The 17,356-nt window shown below is 30.7% G+C and overlaps 1 protein-coding gene across 7 annotated transcripts in view; it reads right to left on the reverse strand.

Annotated features, from left to right (window-relative positions):
* LOC108548382 (uncharacterized) overlaps positions 1–17,356 on the reverse strand; it is a 177,301-nt gene that overhangs the window by 90,456 nt on the left and 69,489 nt on the right. The gene's annotated exons all lie outside the window — the stretch shown is intronic.

Here is a 17,356-nt window from a genome sequence, read left to right on the forward strand (position 1 = left end):
AATAGTATGCTAAAATGAAATGCCAGTAGTTCTATATTAAATTAATATTAATTTATCATTATATTCGATGATATTGTATATATTAATATTACTATTAATATTAAATAGTTATATTAATATTTAATTAATATTAAATAGTTAAATTACTATTTAATGTTGTATCGTGTAATCAGTATATATAACACCAAGCATTATATATTAAATATCGAAATATTATTTTGCAAAAATTAATTAATGGGATATTGTTATAATCTGGTTTAAAAGCAATTAATTTGTTTTTACATTTTCGCAGGGTATATGCTTTCGAAAATGTCCCTGCAAAAGGATTTATTTGAATTTGTAAAATTATCCGAGTTATTGATGTTTAAAGTGCGACGCGCAGCCATCGTGCAACGGGTAATTAAAATTTCAAACGCGCTTTTCTCGGAACCATGTTTTTTGAACTGGCTGACGGGGTATCTCGCGTTTTAGTCGACCGATTGACTCGAAATTTGGAGGAGATCTTCACTGGATGTACATTTATCACGTGAACCACGGATTTCAAAATCTGATGATTTTTTCTATTTTTGTTTACCCCCCAAAGTTGAAAAAGCAGAAGGAAAATCGATATTTAAATTTCAAAATGCCGCCATTTTTTTAATTTTCGAAATTTCGCTGTCTTTGTGATTTATGTTATAGCTGTATTTATACTAATCAAGATGCTTTTTAGATTTTTCGCTTCAGATTACCAGATGCTCCAGAATCGTGTCGCCCATTCGTGGCTGTTTTTAAAAACACGATGTACTTAAGGCTATATAATTTCCATAATTTTCAATAATTTCGTTGAAAAAAAATTGGGAATGTTCTTCTAGCATAAATAAATTTAAATACGAAAACTGTATGCTAAAAAGTATTATGGTTTCTTTAGAAAAAAAATTCCAAAGAAGCCGATTTTTATTCGTCAAGAATACCCCCTTAAAAGATTGAAGGTGACCTTTATATCTTCATAGAAATGCAAAATCACATAAAATTGATTAGACTACTGTACGCCCCTTTGAAAACCATGCAATATTTATCTGAAACATTTTTTCGTACAACAAATATTTTATGAGTTATTTTAAATAGTCGCGTTATGAGACTCACCCTGTATATACAGGGTGATCCATGCATCATGTGCAACTCTGTAACTTCCAATATATACAATGCACAAAAAAAATGTTATATAACAAAAATTGCGTGGTTTCAAGATATAGATTTTAAAAATCTAATGATTTCATGTAAAATTTTTCAAAAAAAGACAGAAAATTTTTATCAATATATGTTATATTATAAATATAAATACTTAAACATAAATATTTTCCAACATTTTTCAAATATTTTGTAAAATACCTTTTAACGTTCTCTTAATATTTTCGTTCTTACTGTATTTATCAGAAATTGTACTCTCATTTAATTCAGACATATGAGTCGTTCACTGCACAAAACGATGAACTTCACTTTTTGAAAAATCTTAAATTTAAGTGTCAAAGCACTTGGTATAGTCATAACTTTTTCTATTTATAATAACTTTCCCTGATAATTAAGATCAACATCATTAAGCGACAAAAATTTTTTAGCCACTGAATAATAAATAATTTATTTCAGAAGTCACTTTGATGAACTCCGTACTCTAATGTAAATCGTTGCAATAATGCAACTCAAATGCACTAGCAAGCCATGAATGACAACGGTGAATTTTTTAGTACCGTCTTATCAGAATTTAAGTAAAATTTAGTAAAATTTAAATTTATTACTTTTCTCACTTGCCAAATCGATTAACTCTTCCAGTAACATAAAAATGGTAACATTACTAACGATTACCTTTTGGCTATTTTTTCTTATAAATTTTATATACCGCTAGATGAAAGTTACATTCGTATTTATGCATTCTACGATATTTATTTCGATTTAAATTATAAAGGGAATTTTCAAAAATAATATACATTATTTTATTGCATTTCACCACTTTTTGTTTTATGGAGATAATCAATTTGCGCAGTGAGCGGCTCACATATAAAATAATGTAATAAATTTCGAACCATAGAAAACTTTCTGACTACGTTTGCTATGGTACACGGAATGCAATTTATCGTTATTTATTTACTGATTTCAGATAAGATTGTTATCTTCTGATAGAACGTATCGTTACATAACTTAGTAAATACGACACTACTGCATAAAGACTCACAGCATAATTTTTTCGTAAATATTTACTTCCAAAAATTAGTATTATTAACATATGAAAATCCCTGCAACTTATATTAAAAATAAAAATAAAAGAGAGAAAATATAAGTTATTACGAACAAGATTGTATATCTCCATCACTATAACATTAGAAAAATTAATTTTCAAGTGCACCTCTTACTTCAATGCCACTCGTGATAAAATGCAATTATACAGGGTGTTCAAAAATTTTTGTGCCAACAAAATAACTTTCAGATAATTTTTAATATCCTCGAAATAGGATCGAGATAGTTTATATTATTATTATATTATATTTTATACTGTATACTATATACTGTAATTTGAAATATTTTTTAAAAATTTCATTAATTTAAAAATTAATTTTCAACTGCACCTCTTACTTCAATGTCACTCGTGATAAAATGCAACTATACAGGGTGTTCAAAAATTTTTGTGCCAACAAAATAACTTTCAGATAATTTTTAATATCCTCGAAATAGGATCGAGATAGTTTATATTATTATTATATTATATTTTATACTGTATACTATATACTGTAATTTGAAATATTTTTTAAAAATTTCATTAATTTAAAAATTAATTTTCAACTGCACCTCTTACTTCAATGTCACTCGCGATAAAATGCAATTATACAGGGTGTTCACAAATTTTTGAATGCTAGTGCAAGTGCTAATAAAATAACTTTCAGATCATTTTTAATATCTTGGAAATACGATCGAGATATTTTATATTATTATTATTATATTATATTTTATACTGTAATTTGAAATATTTAGAAAATTTCATTGTATTCGTCGAGATACGTCTTCTCATAACATTAGAGCATAATACTTCTTTTTTTCACTTTTATTCGCGAAATATATTAATAACATTACGCGAGAAAATCCTGGAACAGTCTATATAATTTGCTCGAAACCATGGCAGGAGTAATTCGAAGTGTTCCCAGCAGCTATCGTATAACATTTCTCGAATTCACAGTTTGATTGAATCATTTAATGCTCGCATAACCTGGCGTTACAGCCAAGTATATTAATAAATGCAGTTTCCGATGCGTGAAATCACTGAAAAGAGAAACTTCTCTTCCAGAAAGAATGTGAAAACGGTTAATCTTGAACGCGACTTTATAGTTATTTGGCCTAGCAACTTGGCAAATTTAAACCATCGATGCTATTTTCTCTTACAACCCTGTATAATTTATCTTATCTAAATTTCCAATCAACCTAACCTAACCCTATATACTCTGCGATATGTATGCAATTTTTAAAATAGTTAAAATATAGTTAAAATTGCTGGAGATAAAATACTCTTAGTTACGTATAGGGTATTTAAATTTTAAACACTGAATTGAAAAGGAAATAATTAAAATATCTTTCAAAATTCATAAAGGCATAAGATTCATAAAAATGAGATAAAAATTTTAAATAACGAACCTACTTCAAAATTAACAAATCGGCTTGTGAAAAATAAACAATCTTCAAATGATCTGTCATTAACTTAGTATAATAATTTACATAATTCAAAATAATTTTAAACTTAATTTTATTTAAATATATATATTCCAAATATTTTTAAAATTATTATTCTTTTACCATGTGCTATCGGAAATAATACAATAATAAGATTATTATTATTTTATTAATATTTATTCGGAATTGAAAATTTGGAAGCAAATTTTAAATTAATTCTGACTTATAAATATTGAAATAAGTTTTTAATTAATTCTGAATTATGAATATTGAAATAAGTTTTAAATAAATTCAGAATTATAAATTTTTAATAAATTCAGAAATATAATATTTAAAATATTTTAAAAATTAATTTATATTCTTTTATCATCGGAAATAATACAATAAAAATATCATTATTATTTTATTAATATTTATTCGAAATTAAAAATTTGGAAGCAAATTTAAATTAATTCTGACTTATAAATATTGAAATAAGTTTTAAATTAATTCTGAATTATGAATATTGAAATAAGTTTTAAATAAATTCAGAATAAAAAATTTTAACAAATTCAGAAATATAAATATTGAAATAATTTTTAAATAAATTCAGAATTATGAATTTTGAAATAAGCCTTAAATAAATCCACAATTACAAATTTCTAATAAATCCAAAAATATAAATATTGCAATAATTTTTAAATAAATTCAGAATTATAAATTTTGAAATAAGCCTGAAATAAATCCAGAATTACAAATTTTCTAATAAATTTCCAATTAAAAATTCAGCCGAACATTTGATTGCTATTAAAACGATCATGCCCCCCAAAAAGTCTAACTTTCTCACTAGAATATTAAAAGCACACCAAGCACACAATCTTCGTCTCTCATCCCCGAACTAAAATCTCAATACACAGGTATACATTCTAAAATCTCGCTCTATCTCGCACAGCACCCCACCAATCACCCGAAACCTTAGGTCTCATGCAATGGCTGGGATAATTACCCAAAGACAAGAGAAAAGTCAAACCTACGCGAATCCGATGTCCAACATTCGGTACCCTCTTGAGTGCGCTTGGATCGATGCAGACAGCAGCTTTTTTCCACTCGGCGCAACGTTCCTTCCGCAACTAGGCGTGTCGCGGAATCGTCGATTCGCGAGCGGAAAACGTCGACTGGCCAACGCGGGAGTCACGGTACGTCAATTTCGTCGTAACTGCCCAAAGAGAAACGCGCGGAACTGCGAGCGAAGCGAGTCGACGGCAGCATCGCCTGCCGAGACTTTGCAAAATCAAACTTCGGATAATTGGCCTGAGAGCGCGTCGCGTCGAATCGAGCAGATATCGCGAGATAAAGCCGCGTCTGCACTGGCCAGAAGGGACCACCGCGAGTAGCTCGCGAGCTGGCCACGGACTGTTCCCGGCTAGAGGCAGCATGGTATCTACATCTATCGAACAGCTCCGCGAGTAGGACATAAACAGTTATAGAGTTGTTCGTTCGTTGTTCACGAGCCAGTTGCTGTGGAGACTGGTCGTGTACCGGGCAGAAATGAGACGGTGTTTCGAGGATCTAGGTCTGATACGTCATTGCGTCATGGGAACACGTTTCTTCCTATTATCAGGCAGGTAGGGCTGAAGAATTTTCGTTATTGGATGAAGGTATTACGCGCAATAATCTAATTACGTATGAAAGATTAGAGGTACTTAGAATACTGTGCATTTGCATGACACTGAGCAAGCCTAGTCGTGTAATGGCTAGAAATGGAATGAGAGATTAGGGAATGCGAATATGGTCAGTCTTGGGATTACGTTTCTTGGTATTATCAGTTATTGACTGACTGGACTCTAACTGAGCCTTTAAATCTTCAGGGATAATTGATCTATCCACTGATCATTCGAGAATTGCTATAGAATTTAGAAAATCAGGTAATAGATTAATCCAATGGCTATAGTACTGTGAAAATGGTTATACTCACTGTATTACTATACTTCACAGTACTGTATTGTCAATTTCTAATATCTCTAGCGATAATTGATCTACTACTGATCATTCTGGAATTGCTATAGAATTTAGATAATCAGTGAATAGATTAATGCAATGACAATAGTACTGTGTAGATGGCTATAATCAGTGCTGTACTGTTAATTTCTAATATCTCTACCGATAATTGATCTGCTATTGATCATTTTGGAATTGCTATAGAATGCAGTGATCAGTGAATAGATTAATCCAAAGGCTATAGTTCTGTGTAGCTGGTTATACATAGTACTGTATTGTCCTCCGTTAATATCCCTAGCCATAATTGATCTATCCATTGATATCTTTGGAATTGCTATAGAATGTTAGCCAGCTACCGTGCAGAAATGAGCTGTGATAGCCTGAGGAACGTGACTATGGTAAGTTACGAAGTCTTATCAGGAAGATAAGACTGAAAGTGTCATACGTGAATTACATACGTATAATAGTGTAAATTATTGGCATATGTTTAGAGCCAGGATAATAAGTATTTATAGAAGATTGAGTCCACTGATGTAGATGTTCTGAGAAGAAAATAGTCATAGTGACTCAAAACTACAATCCCTTATACATCCCTAATAAATGATTCAATTTATGTTTATAAGAGACCAAAATATTGGAAAGAACAGAATTGGGATGTTGAGTGTTCAGATAAGACTGAGTCTGATCATGGAGTATGATGAGATGAGAGGATGGTGAGTCTGAGGAATGTAGCTCTGAAAAGTCATGCTGTCTTGAGACCATGGTGTCCTGATGATGTGGACATTTCCACATTTCCACATTTCATGATGAAGACAGGACTGGCAAATTTTTGCTACTGGTCATAATTGTCATATCTATCTACATATTAAATCATGCATGAGGAATTAACAAAAACAGGTATTAACAAAAATAAGGTATTAACAAAAACAGAGTTAGAATGCTAGGTATTTGTGCATTATGCCATATATTGTACCTAGTCAATGGAATTAACAAAAACAGAGTTAGAATGCTAGGTATTTGTGCATTATGCCATATATTGTACCTAGTCACAGACTATGCTGAGATCAGATGGTAGGTCTAAGGAATGTAGCTCTGGCAGATCACAATGTCACAGAAAGACCCTTTCTGGTCTGCTATCAGGAAAATAGGGTATACAAATTTTTCTTACTAATTGGACAATCTTACTATCATGTGTACAAACTGGATCATGCAATATTGCATAACAAAGGACGGGGAAGAAATACATTAAGATTAAGTAAGAAAATGATAAGAAGTTGTATAAAGCACCAGAAAAGACACAGAATTAGGGTATCAATCGTGCCTGGCCATATACTATGCAGAGATAAGTAGATGGTAAACCTGATGAATATAGATTCGAAAAACCAAGACGTCGTAAAACCACATTTCCTGAAATTACCAAACAGTTAGGGTACCAGAATTTTTACTATCAGCTACAAATGTCACATTAAAGTGTATACTATTGTATTGGATTTGAATCGTATAGTACATTTAGAATTGGATTGAATTGTATAGTACAGCATGACAATGACTGAGTAAAAGAGAGTGGCAATGAACAGCACGAAATATTAGCACAGATATAGGATTAAAGCGTTAAGTATCCACGTGAGATTGAGTCTAGTCACGAACTGTGCAGAAGTAAGATAGTAGACTAAGGAATGTGGAGCTGACGAGTTATGTTGCCGTGGATGCACCTTTATTGACACTGTCAGAGAGATAAGACTAAGGAGTTTTTATTATTGATGGAAAATATCGTATAAACAAATTGAATCATGTAGCATCGCATAGCAAAGGCTGGACACGATAAGAAGGGGATACAAAATGGTGGCATTAACGTGGAGTCGACTGTTAAATAATCACACAAAATTATTATGTCAACGCCTGGGATTAAAAAATTAGAGTACTTAGGTACTTGACATGCATCGAAAGTGAATAGAGTAAGAGAAACCCTAGTATAACACTATTTTATTTATATTTATACAAAATTTTTGATACCCTTAGCTCTTTGTGCGACAGTGGCGCCACTGCAGCGACAATATCAATCAGCAACTTATTGTTCGGCTATATTTACACCGATGAGAGAGAACAAAACGAGTAAGATGACTTTATAAAGAAACTGACAAATGTTTTTAATTTTTTCCTTTCGAAAATTAATTTCAAAATTTTTTCCAGAAATAGAGAAATATGCTTAGAGTTGTTAACGGACCGAATTAGAAATTTTTCGAAATGCAAAATATATGCGAATACACGTATTTCTTATTAAGATTAAGAAGCATAATAATGTAGTTTTATCAATTTTTTTGTTTTTTATTTTTAAAGGTGTTCATTTTCCTAGAAAAATCCATTTTTCATTTCTCTTTTTAATAATTCAATCAAATTCGCGATTTTCGAATTTTTCATGATCGACAAATTCGATAGGAAGATAGTGCAATAAGGTCAGATACATTCTAAGCACAAACAGGACACCGGACGGATAGATGCTACATAGTAAGCTACATAGTAGGATCATGAAATCAACGAAGCGTTAAAGTTTACATGTTCCGATAACACATAAGAGGAGATAAAGTTCTCGAGCCCAGGATCGTATGATGTTAACTCGGAATTGATTCTTGCTTTATAACAAATTCCGTACGGCAAACAATTTGGAAAACAGTTTATACGAATTTACAATATGTTATAAATATTCTATAAATTTATATCTATTTAATATCCTAATCATCTATTCTATATTAATATAGAAAATAATTACAGAATTAATATAGAATAGATAAAAGTAGATATATATTAATATTATCTATTCTATTTTAATTATATAATAATTATTATTTAATTCTGTAATTATTTTATATAATATAGAACTATAATATAGTAATACAGTAATATTTTATAGTAATTATAATATAGTAATATTTTTAATTATTAATAGTTAATAATTAAAAACAATTTTTATAGCCAATACTATTTAATAATAGAAATTAATATATACAGAATATATTCTATATCAATTTTCTGTATAGAACAGATAAAATATTTTAGAAAAATTAATCTATACAAAAAATATATAAAATATATAGAATACATTCTATATTAATATAGAAAATAATTATACAATTAATATTAAATATATATTCTATATAATTAAATAGAATATGAAAGATATATTGCAAAAATATATAAAATATTCTTTATGTAATTTTGTGTATCAGTTATATTGCAATAAAGTACGTAAAATATTTGTCCCTCGTTGATAAATTCAACGTAAATTTCTAGCTAAAGTATCCACTAATGCCAATGAGCACGATATACGTACGCTAAACTATAATCAGCGTGAACGCGGCATAACACTTTCCCGCCCGGCTTTGAACTTCACCGAGCTATGGCACACGCGCGTTCCTTCGCTTCTCTCACCGCGCGTGCGCGCGCACGCCGCGAATTCGTAGCAGCTTTCACGCGATTCGATCATCAATCACGCGGCTCCCGTTACGCGGCGAAGAAAACGCGGAAGCGAGGCGCTGCGTGGCGCTGCTGCATTCGACTCCTAGGCCGCGTGTTCGTCTCACTCGACAACCAAACGACCATGGACCAATCTTGCAACGCTCGTACAACGCTATTACATGGCGGATCGAGTCCCGTTCCGATGGTTTTTCGGTGAAACCGTTCCATCAAAATCCTTGGGAAACTGTACGCGAGAATCAGATCTCTGGGAAAGGAGGTCTGCTTTAATTGGATTCTTATGGCAGACTTATGAAGTTTTGAAACTAATGCCTTTTTTTAAGGCAATTAGAAACCTTTTTTAATGATCGATTATTTCGACCATCTGAAAGTTACTCTGATATATTTGATGAAATTAAATTTTTAGTTAAAATGCTAAAATTTAAGTATTGGGCTATAGGACCCTCTAGAATTTTATATTTATATTATTTTAATTTAAATATTCATTTTTAAAATAATATATTTAATTGGGAGGATCAATAAATTTAAATAACTTTATTTATAAGTAAAACTTTGATGATCTGAGAAATTGATTAGTGATATATTTGTTGGTTTTATCAGCAAGCCTCACACTTGCTGCATGTATAATTAGGACTGATTGTTTCTACAGCAAATTAACAGTATTTTTGCAATTATTTAGTAGTTTATCTGATTTATGCAAAATTTCAACTGTGTAATTATGAGTGTTTGAAAGTAATCTTTTGTTGAATATCATACTATGCTTTTATGTATTCAGACATGGATAATTCTTTGTGATGTTGTGACATGGATAACCCTTTGTGACTTTGTGATATGGGTGATACTTTGTGACTATGTGGTATGGATTTTTTTGTGGCTTTGTGATATGGATGATTCTTTGTGAGTTTGTAACATGGATGGCTTGCAGTGTAAGTAAATTTCTTAGAAGAAAAAACACCCAAATTGTTGAGTAATCACTATTTTTCCTAGATTTTGGCAAATGTGAACTATTTTCTATTTTTCAGATTAAAATGAAGGTCTCTTGAAGAGTGATGAAACTGATTCCCATACCTAATACTACGTATTCAAAAACTTTATGGCTTTAAAACCCAGATTTAGAAAAAGATTATGTTTATGGTTCAGGAAGAACAGTATTCTACTAAAAAATTTAATTTTTGTCTATCTACTGTAGTTCTAAATAATATACTATATATTCAGAAACTTGAAATTTAGCCTATTGTTTCAGTAGAAGATTATGTTAAAGACTAGGGAAAAAACATTTTCTCAATTTTCTTAAGAATCCCTTCTTGTCTGTCTAATACTAAATTCTATGATATATATTCAAAAATTTTATGAGTTTTATGTACATATTCAAAGGAAGCTATAATTGGAGATTGAAGAAGAATAATATGTCTATCAATCTAGCCTAACAATATTTCATACACTATATACTATATACCCAAAACCTTTGTAATCCTGATTCCAAGATTCCTGAGGTCCAGTGGAAGATTATAGTGAAGACTAAGAAGGAATATAATTAAGAATCTAATTTTTCTGAATCCAATCCTAAATACTATTCTATATATTCAAAAAATTTCAAGTCAAGAATATTATTATAAAATATACTATAAAATTCACAAACTAATCATATTTTATTTAATAATAAACCAGTAATTAATGTATATCTCTGAATAATTCTAGAAATAATTAAAAATACAACTCCTATTGGTGCTGAGGGCTAAGAAAGGATAGTGTTCTCCCCCAAAAATTTTACTTCTTATTAATTTAGTGTCTCTCTAAATCTCTGGAAGATTTAGGACGAAGAATGCTGTGTTAACGATAACAACAAAGAAAGGAAAAATATAGAACTGTCAGATATGCGTTTGGGGTATCCAAGCATCTGTCTGCCTGGTATTTTGCTATCTGACATTAAACATTGCGGACATCAAACGATGAGTCGTAAAATCTTCTTTTATAACTCGGGATGATTAATCGTTGAAGAGGGCAGCATCTTCGCAGATAAGATATCGCAACAGATGCAGTTGCATTGCAATAAGTACGTAAAATGGCGTCTTGTGTAACCCGGACGAGTCACGACATCAAAATGGCCAGTGTCCTATAGTAAAAGGGAACTGTGAAGCAATCCCGAATACTTTCCGGCAGACAGCTATATATCTTGGTTGTAATTATTTGAAAAGGAATTTTAATTGTAAATTTATAGCTCGTCCCTTACTCGTTGTTTCTCAATAATTACGTAACTATGTACACGTCTCTAGTCGTACTCCACTCTTATCGTGTTTGCAAACGTAAGTCAATTTCTTCACTGAATACTCTTCGCTAGAACTCAAATACGAGATAACACGTGATAACCGTGGTACATATAGACATATCGTGTTGTATATGTAGAACGAAATTTATAAACTCAATATTGCAAACATGAACCATCTTATATCGATATCCACCGCAAAATAATAGAAGATATATTAAATAACAAAGGATTGTGGTCACGTGTGGTTTGGATCAGACAATTGTGATTTAATTATTTTTGGAGTTACTTTGAAGCGGGTATAAGTGGAAGAATTAGTAGGTCGATATATTGAGTTATAAATGAATAATAAAATTTATAAATAATTTTCAATAACAACCCAAAATAATTAAATAACAAAGGATTGGGATCTGGATCAAGGAATTGAGATTTCATAATTTTTGGAGTTATTTTGAATTTGGTATAAGTGGAAAATTTAACAGGTAGATATATTGAGTTACGAATGAATAATAAAATTTATAAATAATTTTAAATAACAATCCAAAATAATTAAACAATAAAGAATTGGAATTTGTATCAAAGAATTGAGATTTAATAATTTTTGGAGTTATTTTGAAGTGGATATAAGTGGAAGGTTTAACAGATTGATATAGTGAATTAGGTGTGAATAATAAAATTTATAAATAATAACGTTTTAATAACAACCCAAAATAATTTCAAGATAATTAAATAACAAAGGATTGTAAATCACATGTTGAGGTTAGGATCAAAGAATTGAGATTTAATAATTTTTAGAGTTGTTTTGAAGTGGATATAAGTGGAAGATTTAACAGGCTGATATATTGAATTAGGTGTGAATAATAAAATTTATAAATAACTTTTAATAGCAACTCAAAATAATTTTAAGATAATTAAATAACAAAGGATGGAGATCTAGGTCAAGGAATTGTGATTTCATTATCTTTAGGTTATTTTAAGGCAGGTATGAATGTAAGATGAAACAACGATGGGAATATAGAATAATTTCTCTAGGCTAATTTTGATTTTAAAATTTTATTCAATTTTATTCAATTTTAAAATTTGTAACACAAATACGCAAGAATAAATGCCTGAGACGTCGACGTACTAATACTGCGAGAGGGATTGACGTTAGGCTAACAATTTAAAAAAATAATGAACGAACCTAATAACTAATTACGACTAATTATAGTCCTGTCGTCGTCTGCTCAATGGCAATTACCATGTTATAATCTTGTTCATAAAGCCAACGATCTCAACATGTGAACCATAGCTCCAGGAGGTGGATGCACGTTACAGAGGTACCGTTATATGCCGGAAAATCCATATTGTAAATCATCCTCAGATTGCAGACTCACAGAAATTTTACCTACTTTCAGCTTTTTTCTATTTAAATTAACCCTAAAAGTCTGGATATGCACAATTCGACACACTATGTCTCTATCTACAGATTTCTACACAGACAGGTATGACCAGGTCATTAATTATAATTTCAACTAATAATAATGCTAATTAAAAATAATATTTATTGGTTAAACAATAACCTGTTGCATTTTAACCAATTTTATAAATTAATTCACTTGTTCATGATTTTTAGACATAAACAATCGAACACACTATGTCTCTATCTAGAGATTCCTTCACAGATAGGTATGACCAGGTCATTAATTATAATTCCAGTTAATAATAATGCCAATTAAAAATATTTCTTGGCTAAATAATTACTTTGCAAATTATTTCACTTGTTCATGATTTTTAAACATAAACAATTGAACACACTATGTCTCTATCTAGATATTCCTTCACAGACAGGTATGACCAGGTCATTAATTATAGTTTTAACTAATAATGCTAATTAAAAATTATGTTTATTAATTAAACAATAATCTGAAGAACTCAAATCTAATTAGCAAATTATTTCACTTGTTCATGATTTTTAGACATAAACAATTGAATGCACTATGTCTCTATCTAGGGATTCGTTCACAAATAGGTATGACCAGGTCATTAATTATAGTTCCAGTTAATAATAATGTCAATTAAAAATGATATATATTGTTTAAACAATAGTCTGTCGGATTTAAACTTACTTTTTAAATTATTTCACTTTATCATGAATTTTAGATATAAAGAATTGAATACACTATGCCTCTATCTAGAGATCCCTTCACAAATAGGTATGTTCAAGTCATTAATTATAATTCTAACCAATAATATTGTTAATTAAAAATTATATTTATTAATTAAACAATAATCTGTCGAACTCAAACCTAATTTGCAAATTATTTCACTTGTTCATGATTTTTAGACATAAACAATTGAATACACTATATTTTTATTTAGAGGTTCCTTCATAGAAGAGATCCCACCCATTAACAGAGTTTAATTAAGAACAAATTATTATATTTCCAACTGTCAAGTTTAGTTCAGTCATCAAAGGATGACTGTCCAATTATTATTAACTAAATGTTTTTTTAAAAATTATTTAAAATATTATGAACCAATAATCCTTCAATTCTGTTCCTTTTCTGAGTACCTTGTCTTCCAAGTTAGGTGTTCGTAATTATAATTATTCCTACTTCTGAATAACTATAACTGGTTATCTAAGTTTAAAAATAAACCTCCGAGTGTACTTTCTACGCATGTTCTTGTATTTTTACTCAAAGTTCTTTATCTGATAAGAATTTACTACACAGTGGCGTATTCTATAGGTGTTTCGAAGAAGAAACTATACAGAAACAATATTAGGGTAATCTTCAATGTTGACAAGACAGTAAACTATATATCGGGAACCCGTAAGTGAGATTTTACCGCCGTGTAAATTGTTAGCCATTGTTCGCACATCTACTGTGCGTGCGAGGAAAGAAGGCACAGCGTGTTTACATCCTCACGGCTGAATAACTTCGCTGACACTCCCTTCATCACAGGCACTGACCGTTGTTGGCCGAAAACGGTGACTAATGATCTTCGTTCCAACAGAGTTAATCAGCCATGAGGATGTAAACACGCTGTGTCTTCCTTTCTCGAACGCACAGTAGCTTCATTAGGAACGTAGACATGCGTAGATATCTAAATCATTGTCCAGTAGTAGATCTTACTTTTTATATGTATGTTTCTATGAATTTCTTTTATATTAATACAAAGTTTATAAATAATTATTCTGACTGTTAATAACAAATTAATATTATTAATAACAAATTGTTTACAGCCAAAATTTATAATGTCACTGAAAAAATTTATAAATTATTGGCTATAATAGCGGGAAAATGTGCTGACAATTTGTAAAAAGTTTATAATCTATTACGTTGATTGTTAATGACAATTTAATATTGATAATGACAAATTGTTCACAATATAAATTTACGATACAAGTGAAAAAATTAATAAATTATTGGTTATTACTTGAACCTATGACGAACTTATATTAAAATGTAGAAATAATTTACAAAAAGTTTATAAATTATTACATTTATTGTTAGTAACAAATTAATATTGTTATTAACAAATTGCTCGCAACGTATATTTATAATAAAAGTGAAAAAATTAGTAAATTATTGCCTATGAGTGCGGAAAATTAATAATTAATAAAATCCGTGAAGTTCGAAAATTTCCGATTGGGGTGGGGGATTCGGCCGATCGGCGGCTATATAAAGGGCGACGCGACGCAGCATAAGTCATTTGTCAGTTCGACCTCGCGAGTGTAACACTTAAATTTTTCCGTGTGCGCGAGGGGTGGGGGTCCGAACTGAGGTTGGGGGTTTCTTATGAGGTTTCTTATACTGTTATATGTTTACGCTGTTCCACTTCATAGTGGGAGTACTCTAGGCTTGACACTGTCAAAGCTAGAGAAGTGAGTAATGGCTGCGAGACGGTAAAATTCCATACCGACGAATTTTTTCTGAATTTAATCGAAATAAAAACTGTTTCGACAATTTTGTTTCACAGTTTCTTCTTCAGACAAGCCTACAGAATACGATACCGTGTAAAAAATTCGCGTCAGATAGTAACTTCTCTTAAAACGCGACAATAGTGCATAGAAAGTACCCTCAGCACCTTATTTTTAAATTTTGATAACCGATTATAATTATTCAGAAACACGAATAATTATAATTATGGACATTGATAAACTCGATATACTCTAACCTAACTTTTGAAATAAGAATCAACTTTTTGACGTTCTCACTTTTCACGCAATACTTCGTTTTAGCCAAAAATCGTGCGTTCTTAGAGAAACTCGTAATTTTCGAAAAATGAAAATGATGGAGCAATTCCAATTACGAACTCGTGCTCAGAAAAGTAAACTCTACGAGAATTACTGAATGAATATTTCAGATTAAAGTTCGTATCGAACAATATTATTATTATTAGTATCAATGCTCCAACAGTCTCACCAGCGTAATCCAAAGTGTGAAATTTAAAAAACGAAACAAAATTTCTTAATTTAAATTTAAAGAAAGCCTCCTATTACTATTTCACCAGCAAATTTACCTTCGAACCAAGAAATAACGTAATACTGAAAAGAAAGAGGATGCTTTGTTCATTAAAAGTTAGAAGCCTGTGTGAGAAACGGATTCTCTTGGCGAGAGTGAACACAGGCCATTATCAATTTCGAACACGTGGAACATTCCAAAGCCGCGCCAATCACGACGAATAACAGAACTCGTCTGTCCAAGTCGCGATCACGGAGGTCACTTTCCCTAGAAAGAATCACCGCTCGCATTTTTACAGACGAAGATTCAGACGTTTAAGAGCGCACTTAAGCATCAGAGGGAACGGCTGTGGTTGGTCGGGCCGACGTAGGATGGAGTGGGTGCTTAAAGTCAGACAGATCCGAATCGAACGATCGCCTCAATTGCTCTCAATCGTTCCCCATGCACCTTGTTCCTTTTCTGTCTACCCGGGAAAAATCAAATCGTCTTTCTCGGTCTACGTATAGGTCCACGAGCCGTAACGCAGCTTGGGTACGCAGCGTTGCTTCCAGATGATCCAGAAGATCAAGAAGATCAAGAAACACGATGCAGAAGAATTTTTTTCTTTCCGCAATTATTATACTTCAGCCCGTGAACCTCTTGATGGGTTATTATTGTCTCGAGTAAATTTTTCAGGATGATATTTAAATTTTTATAATAAAATCGTGATATATTTATGGAAATTGAGAAATTTGAAGAGTGGCCTTTTTTTCTATTTTTTTTATTTAGTGATCCTTCTTTTTTATATTTTATTTTAATTATTTAACGTTGCATGGACCTCTTAATGGATTATCAGTGTCTCGAGTAAATTTTTGAGGATGATATTTAAATTTTTATAATAAAATCGTGATCTATTTATGGAAACTGAGAAATTTAGAGAGTGGCCTCATAGTTCCTTCTTTTTTATTTTTTATTTTAATTACTGAATGTTACATGGATCTCTTAATGTATTATTATTATCTCGAGTAAATTTTTTGGGATGATATTTAAATTTTTATAATAAAATTGTGATCTATTTATGGAAACTGAGGAATTTGGAGAGCGACCTGATAGTTTCTTTTTCCTATTTTTTATTTTTTATTTTAATTGTTGAAGGTTGCATAAACTTCTTGGGTTACCAGTGTCTTAAGTAAATTTTTTTGAGGTGAAATTTAAATTTTTGCAATAGGATCGTCATATATTTATAGAAACAGAGAAATTTGTAGTGATCTTATTTCCTTTTCTCAAATCAATTAATTCCACATAAAAATAAATATAGAAATTTATTTTAGATGCAGATCATTTGAATATCAGATCACTTGAATATCAATCAAGTATTCTGACACCAAAATTAAAAGAATTTTTGAAATGGAGTTAATCACTTTGACCTGTTATCTTTTTTCTCATCAAAATGAAATTTTTTAAAATATTTTTGACATTTCTTCTTTTCTGTTACTTTGCAAAAATGATTTTATACTATTCTAATATA

The sequence above is a fragment of the Eufriesea mexicana genome, unplaced genomic scaffold, assembly GCF_001483705.2.
Source record: "Eufriesea mexicana isolate 0111107269 unplaced genomic scaffold, ASM148370v2 scaffold1601, whole genome shotgun sequence".
Classification (NCBI taxonomy): Eukaryota; Metazoa; Arthropoda; class Insecta; order Hymenoptera; family Apidae; genus Eufriesea; species Eufriesea mexicana.